The sequence below is a fragment of the Melospiza georgiana genome, chromosome 5 (genome assembly GCF_028018845.1).
Source record: "Melospiza georgiana isolate bMelGeo1 chromosome 5, bMelGeo1.pri, whole genome shotgun sequence".
NCBI classification, from domain to species: Eukaryota; Metazoa; Chordata; class Aves; order Passeriformes; family Passerellidae; genus Melospiza; species Melospiza georgiana.
The window spans coordinates 63,164,013-63,172,910 of NC_080434.1; positions in this window are offsets into that span (position 1 = coordinate 63,164,013).

Consider the following 8,898-nt stretch of genomic DNA (forward strand, 5'->3'; position numbering starts at 1 on the left):
CCCTACCCAACCTGACCTGAGACACTTCCAGGGATGGGGCACCCAGAACTTCTCTGGGCAACCTCATGTGCAGGTGTGGTGCTTAAGGACGTGGCTTAGTGTTGGACCTGGCAGTGCTGGGTCAGTGATTGTACTGATGATCTTAGAAGTCTCGTCTAACCACAATGATTGTGTGGTCCTAAGACCAGCTTGAGGGATGTCTAGATCATGAAAGGAGCAAATGGATGACGGCACCACACAATTCCAGTTGCTTTCCAGTAGTATGTGTGTGTTAAGTATGCATTAATTGAATCATGCTGTATCAGAAGGCTGGAAAGGTTTCAAAACTTCACATTTGTGGTGCCCCAATTTGACTGAGACACGTCATGCACATCAATAAAAGAATGACTCTTGTAACCTTATGTTACAAGTTACTTGTCTTGTAATATCAAATAATTACTTTTTGTAATTCTTGTAACCTTCACTATCCTTTGTGTCCCAGCCTCCCGTCTTGGTTTGCATGGGCCAGGTGCAAAATTCCCATTTTGCATTTCCCAATGTCCATTTCCTCTGCTGCAGTTTGTGCCTGCTGCCCCTCCCTATTGCCCACACAGTCCAGCAGAGCCTCCTGTTAGGTGCTGAATTCAGCAGTGGGATTCCTCTTCTTTGAGCTGGGCAGAGCCAGGTCTCCATCTCCACCCATACACCATCCCTGCAGCAGGCAAAAATTCAGAAAGCCTGAGCAACACCTGAGCTAGCAATTTAATTAATTTATCATCTGATTAGGCAGAAACAAGAAGAGAAATTGTTTGAGGTCAGTGTTAGTCCCAGTTTTCTTTGCCTCGTTTATTCTTTTCAGTGATTTTAATGATTTGTGTAATGCATCTCTTTGCAGGAGCTGTTGTGCACCACATCTGCACTATAATTCTACAACCACGATAATCTAAGGATGTTTATTTCATTGGCAAGCAGACAGAAATTGTTGTGAACTGTTAAAGCTGCTGGATTTCCTGTCATTCTCTTTCAGCTGGGCCACAGGTGCTTTATCCTGATGTCATTGAAAGTGCCAGAAAAAAGAATAATAAAAATTATAAGAATGCTATCAGAAATCGAAAGGTGTTTTACTGTCTCTCACAGTGTCCTTCTGGATAAAATATCCTGCATGCAGCTAGAAAAGTCCATTATAGACTGGGTGATCAGCTCACTGACAGGTTAGGCTTGAAGTGTTGCAGTAAATGGGGTTACCCTCAGACTGCCAGCCAGTCACCTGTGGGGATCCATAGGGCTCCATTTTAGGGCCAGAGCTCTGTAAGGCTTTTATAAATTATCTGAACACAGGAAATTAATTTACATTTAGTAAGTTTGATAATGATACTGAATTAGGAGGAGCTGTGGTCTCCCTTCAGGATAAAGGGCCCTGCAGAGAGATGTGGGTAAGACTAGAGGGCTGGGCACTCACCAAGCATAGGAGATTTGATGAGAGCAAGTGACAGATTCTTTACCTGGGACAGATCATCCTGCTTATACATACAAATCAGAGGATGAGAGCCTGGAGAACAGCCTGTGGAAACAGATCTGAGGATCCAGGCCAGTGAAAAGTTGGATATAAGTCAGCAGTGCCCTGGCAGCCAGGAGGGCTGAGCGTGTCCTGGGGGGCAGCAGGCACAGCAGGGCCAGGCAGGGCAGGGGATTGTCCTGCTCTGCTCTGGGCTGGGACAGCGTCGCCTCCAGTGCTGGGGGCAGTTCTGGGCACCACAGTGTAAGAGAGGATGTAAAGCTGTGAGGAGGGCAACCAGGAGGGTGAAAGATCTTGGGGCTGAGACTTAATGAGGAGTGGCTGTGCTTGCTGGGCTTGTTTGGCTTGCAGAAGAGAAGGCTGAGGGGTGACCTGAGTGGGACAACAGCTTCCTCCAAGTGTCAGCAAAGGGGCAGATGCTGAACTCCCTCTGGTGATCAGTGACAGGACACAAGGAAATGGAAGGAGGCTGCATCAAGGGAAGTTCAGGTTGGTCATTAGAAAAAGGTGTTCACTGAGAGGCTGGTCAATCACTTCTTCCTGAGGAAGTGGTCATGCCTCCAAGCCTGACAGAGTTCAGGGAACTCTGGATGCCACTTAGTTGTATGGGTTTGGTTTAGGTAATGCTATGAGAAACAGGGAGTTGGACTTGGTGATCCTTATTGGTTCCTTCCAACTTGAGTTGTTCCATGATTCCAGAAAAAGACACAACAATAACTTCCCAAAAGAGCAACAAAGTAATGATGTTCCCATGAACCAGACAAGACATCTCTCCATGAAGTGTGGCTGCTGTGGCCATCCAGGGATGCCACTTTGGGAAGCCTTTATACATTCACCCTTTCCAAGTGGCATTCAGCTTCTATCAGCAAACACAGCTTCAGGGTTCAGTATTGCTACAGGGCTTTAAATGTCTACAAATGCCATATTGATATGTAAAGCACCTTTTCTAAAAGACACAAAGCTAGGAACCCAATTCCACAACTCAGTTCTTCAACTTTCATTCATGCTAAGCTGTTTCCTGCAGACATCTAAAAATCCCAGAACACTTCAAGGTAGAAAACTATTTACCTGCTAGCACTGCCCACAATTAATTTTGCAGACAGGATGTCTTCTGATTTAACTGATTTAAATGCAATTTATTTGGTGATCATCTCTATCTCCCCATGGAAGAGGAAGAAGGATTTTCTCCTGCTCTCCCCACCTGCAGCCTCATCTGCAGCATCCCCTCAGTAAGGGGCTGCCAGGCACAGACCACCCTTGCTGGTGTCTTGAAAGAGTCAGGGGGTTCCTCATGGGTCAGGGGAGGATGAGGTGGAATGAGAGGCAGGTGCAGCAGGGCCAGGGTACTGCAGAGGAAGGCACCACTGTGAAGAGTGGTGCCTTATCAGAGGCTGAGGAGAGAGCCTGGAGCACCAGCAGGACACAGCAGATGGTCCTGTCCTGCTGAAATTAAAAATGAGTGATTGTTTTGGAAAATTCACATGACAGAAAACAGGTATTTGAGGGGGTTAAAACTACAAATATGCATATAGATAAGCACATGTAAATTCCCTTAAAAGAATATTTAAAAATTGCTTGGTTTAAAAAGTGATGCTTATTTTATCCATGCAGAAGTATAAAAATGCAGTAGTATAAAAATGAAATCTTCTCTCTTTATTGAGAAGAAAATAAAAAATTGAATTTGATGTTGAAGTAGAACATCAAAGAATGAGAAATAATACTGAAATGTGCATTTTGTTGCTTTCCTTCAAATTCCAGCACACAGACACAGGTTATTTTTATGTAGACTTGCAGGAGCATCCATTTAAGTCATGCCACAAATAAATGCAGTCAGCTGCAAATGAAAAATTGTGCTATTCAATACCCATAGATAAAATGGCATTTCAGATGGGCAAAGAGGAACTCAGCATGTCAGCAGGCCTGATATAAAAACTGAACAGATAGAAGGGGTGCAAAGGCTGTGCCATGCCTTTAAAAGAGTCACTGTAGCCAAGAGTGCAGGGGAACAGGGGGATCCCTTGGGACTCAGCATGAACCCCAGGGCAGACCTGAAATGGTGCATGGGATCTTCTAACTGGATGCTAAGTGGAAAATATTCTGATTCCCAGGTGAGTATAACTGAGACATCTCAACAATTTGATGTATGACATTATCACTGTCATTTCTTCTAGCAGAGCATCTCTTTTTCTTTTCCAAAATTTTGGATATTTATCTTGAATTGCAAAGAGAAAATAAATCAGAAGAGCATTTAGGAGCAAATAAATATTAAAACAAATATTTTGATGTGAAAGTGGTCAGCTTTGTTTCTTCAGGATCAGGAAGGCATTTGTCACATGTTCTCATTTTCACTTTCCAATCCCTTTCTCATAAACCCCAGCTTTATTGAGTAAGTATTAACATAGAGGCTTTCACTGTATTTTTTTCTGTAACTTGACAGAAGTGGACAGTTATAGATAGAAGGCTGCTGATCAGGTCACCCCATAAGAAATGAGAGCATGGAAGGGAAAAACACATCAACATTTTGACTGGAAAAATTAATTTCTAGGGTAGCTTGAAAATAAAAATTAGTTTTGTTGGATCACAACACACCACCTCTCCAAAGTCAGAAATGTGAAAAAAAAATGTGGATGGGAGTAAAGTATGTCAGTGGGAGTGTTCCCACTATGAGGACCCTTAATAGCTTGTGACCCTGCTGTGGGGAAGGTATGGAAAAATTAATGTTCTGAGCAATATTCACCTGGCTGAGTGCTTTCCTTTCTTTCTTTCTTCACTCATGGTTGATGTGACCTTTTAGGACTCCAACTGCTAGAGGAGATGTACTGCAACATGCAGAGCACGTTATTATTATCTTGAATTTTCTCCAGCTCTCAGACCAAATGTTTAGTCTGCTTGGTCAGGATTAAATGTCCTTTGCTGAAGATTTCTGGTCCAGATTGCACACCTGGTATGTTACTGCAGTTTTCCTTTAAAGAAGCACAGAATCAATTTACTTTGTTGAAATGTAGCACTACAGGATAGGCTTTTATGAAAACCATTTAAAAAATATTCTTAGAAATAAAAATAAAAAATACGGGTTGCCAAATTCTCCTTTTGGAGAGCTAGCATGTTCTCTGCACTGGCCCTGTGCTCCCCAGCCCCAGTCTCACACCAGTAGCATGCTGCAGGCCCTGTATGGTGAAGGTGGTTATTCACATTACACCAGAAAAAGACTTGCTCACATGTGCTGCCCTTATTTTCATGGTTTTTAAAAGGTCCCTAAGCTGAGATTCACAGTGGCTCCAAATCCCCAGATCTGGAAAGGAATTGCTGTGGAAAGAGGAACAGGCAGAACAAGTTGGGGTGCCCCAGAGATTTTCACACATAGCCTCACCTACAGCCCTACCCTGTAATGAGAGACTTTGAGATGATGTATTAATAATATATGAGCACCATAGGAATAAAAGGAATAAAAACTTAATAACCATAACAACCCACACACCTTCCTTTTTCCTTCATTTGTGAATCCCTGAGAGACCAATGGAGTCACAAATTGTTTCTTGAAGAGCAAAATTGATGGAGTCTGAGCAAAGGCTGTGTACCCACATTCCCATGCACCTTCCCTCCTACATCCTGCTCCACTCGGGATCTGCTCTTCCTCACCGTGCCAGTTTCAGTGACCTCTTGCTAGGGTTGTTCTCCTGCCAGCTGTGCCCCATCCCTTGCCTGCCAGGGGGGCAAGGAATTGAAGCAGCTCTGGCTGGCAGTGCTCAGGTGCTGCCAGGTGCTGGAACTGCCAAGGCTGGGCACAAGGAGGGGCAGCTGGATGCTCCTTGCCTGCCCCTCATCTCTTCTTCCCACCGGCTCCCCGGCTGGGAGCTCAGGCTGTGTCCTCCACCCTTCTCCCCAAACTGGTTAAAACTCAGTGAGTCCAAAGTTACCAAAGGGTCCTGACAAACAGGCACAAATGCAAATAGAGGCAGTAAGAGAAGTCCCATTTCTTTAGGATATGAGGCAAAAGAAAAACCCCATAGAAAGGATGACAATTCTATGAGAAAAAGACTTTGTTATTTGTGGGATGGCTGCATTTCACTGTTTTGCTATATAAAATTTGACATGAAATTTGACCATTTAACTCCCCAGAAAATCATCTAGGGGTTTTTAATTGTTCTCTCTCCACTTTAAACCAAAGAAGAAAATATTTCTAATTTATGCTTGTAAATTAAAGAAAAATGCATCCTTTATATTTTTTATGGGTAGAAAGAATATGGCATTGGCTACAGAAAAAGTGATCCACTTCTGGGTGAGTTATGTCCTTTGAATTCAATGAAACATAATTACTGTATTTTTTCCATGTTTGGACAAAGCTCAGATAATCTGCAGCCCCTCAAATACATGGAACTAAATCCCTAGATACTCCATAATTTCAGATAACCCACAGAGACAGGGAGGCCATGGAAGAAGGAAAGCAGGCTTTGTGTGAATCATGGCAGAGGACTATTAAACAAAGGTTAGATTTTGCCTTGTATTTATCTGTTTATGGACAAATTGTACAGTCAGGTAATAAATTCTACCAATTGCCATTTGATCTACTGCAGTTCCTTGACCATTTCACCCCAATTCCACTTATTGATTTCATGTGCACTGAACTACTTCCAACCTTGCCACTCACACCAGGATTGCTGGGCACAGCACCCTTACAGAACAGACAGTCACTACATTTTGGAAGAGGACAAACCCTCTGCAGTCCCCAGAAAATGACCCCATACTGGCTCCTGCACATTTGAGATGAACCTTAAGATGATGTCCATCAAATGACAGATAATCTCTATGTGCTGTGGGGGGAAGTAGCATTTTCACTAATTATGTTCTGTTTTTAATGATGTTACATTATGTTAGAATAGTTTAGAATATTTTATATTTATAAAGTGAAGTTCTATTTTACTACAGCATACAACATAATCCAGTGCGCTGAAAAGCCTATGCCAATGTACCAGAGCAAAGAATGCAGGTTTAAAACCCCAGGTATTAAGTAGATCATGTAAAATCATGATATGCAGACCTTTAACTTACAATAACCATAACATCATTGCCCACCTTGGCAAACTATGTCACTGACTACAGCTTAAGCGAAAATTGCCAAGTGCATTTCTATTACATTTATCAATCAGTTCAACAAGACTAATTTAAATTGCTTTGAGACACTACAAACACTCCTATATAACAAGATCTGGCATATTTATATGTGTATTTTAGTAATTTAAGATGTGGCCTGCTCATGGGAAGTGCTGAGGACCTCAGTGCTTACACTGCCATCCCCCTCTCAAGGCAACACAAAGTCCTTGCTCAAGCTTGTGAGTGACAAAATGATCAGTCTGACCTGGATGATAACTTCAGGTGTGGAATTCTGAGTGCACTTTTCTATCCCTCCTCTGCCCACAGCTGATCACCCAACTCGGGGAAAGCTTCCTGATGTTTCCCAAATTCTTGTAAAAACAGTTCTTGTTTTTCACCCAAAGTGTTCTTGACAAAATTTGAATCTTTCCTCTTGGTTCTACTAGACAGTCCCCTCCCCAGCAAAGCAAACCTGTCATTGTGGTTCACCCCACTGCCAAAATGCATCAGAAGTGCAGAGGGTTGTAGGGGGATACAATATAAGAAAATAAAGGTAGTGTAGAAAGTAATCTTACCCTTAGGGAATTGCAGCTGGACCAATTATCAAAGGTTAGGAGCAGGCCTGACTTTAACAGGCCACAGCTGTAACCAATGAGAAGAAGAGTGCTATAAAAGAGCGGGGTGGGTAGGTGAGAGGGGAACTGGTGTTAGTTGGTGCCAGTTTGTGAAGAAGAGTGAGTCAGAGCTTGGAGGAGAAGTCCATGAGAAAACACCAAGACCATATGGAACTTTTGCAGTAAGATGACAACAGAGGGTGGGAGGAGGAGGAGACCAGCAGAGGACTCAGTCAGGAATCTCAAGAGAACTTGGACCATAGGCATCCATGGACTTGGTGGGCTGCGTCCAAGGTTGCTTACTCTAGTGGCTACTGCCAATAGAGGTCGCCATCTGTTACCTTTGAGAGGTTTTGGGGAGAAGGAGAGGTCTCTAAGATCTGGAGGAGAACAAGTTTTGCACCTGTCTTCAGAAAAGACCAAAAGCATAATGTAGGGAATACAAGGCAGTTAGCCTAACTTTAGTCACTAACAAAATCATTGAGTTCTCCAGGAATACTTTTCTTCAGAGGATGGTATTTACCTGAACAGTGCAAGGCTTTTGACTGTCTCCTGTGATATTCTTGCATCCAGATGACTCTGGACAGGTGGGCATCTGGTGTCCAAAAGCAGCTTGGATGGTTGACTTCCAAGGGTAGAGGGGATGAACCGTCCTGTACCTGGTGGCCAGTGACAAGTGGAGTGCAGCAGGCATGAGTCCTGGGACCTGTCAGGCTTCACATCCTCATCAATGACACCATGAGAGCACTCCCATCGAGTTTACACCAAGTGGCTGCACCAATAATGGGATGGCATGTCTGCCATCCAGAGGGACCTGGACACACTGAAGGAATTGGCCAGGAGAAATGTCCTAAAATTCAGAATGGATTGTCCCGTTCTCGGCTGTTTTTGATGGCCTGGAAAGGCTCGGATTGCCTTGGACAGCCCGCGCTCCAAAGGACGAAAAGAGTCTTCAGGTTTTTTCTCGGTCTTCAGTGTTTATTAGTTTTTATCTACAAGATTTTCTCTCGGCCCGACAGAGGTCCGCACAGCACGCCAGCCATGAGCACACTGCGAGCCCTCGTGGCGGTCACTTATCTTTATACCCAAAACTACGTATATTTACCTATTTTCCCCAATACCTTTCACCCTTATTGACAAGTGCACTTTTAGTAAGAACCAATCCCAAAGTGCCACCACCACCACAGAAGATGGAGGCCAAAAAGAAGAAGGACAGGACACGCCCTAATTCCTCCATCTTACTTCTCTAGACCCCCCCCCCCCGTACCGAAATTCTAAAACCTGTGTTTCACACTATAATTATCTATCCCTTCACCATTTATCCCAGTGTGATCCTCCCATCCTCATACAGGTGTTGTCTCCTGTGCAGGATCAAAGTCCGGCCACCAGACACTTCTGGCAACATTCCAGGACTCCCGAGCCCCCCAAGGGTTATCTCGGTGTCTCTGCACATCAGGACTGATGTGCTGAGATCCCACAATGGATGAATGCCACATCCTGCTCTTTGGAAAGAGCAATCCCTTGTAGGGACACACTGATGCCCAACTGGATGGGAAGCAGCTCTGCCAAGATGGACCTGGGGATATCAGTGGGTGTGAGCTGGCATGATCTGGCAGTGTGCCCTGGCAGCAAATGTGGCCAGGTGCCACCAGGGCTCTGTTAATGACAGTGTGGCCAGGAGGTCCAGGGAGGAGCCCC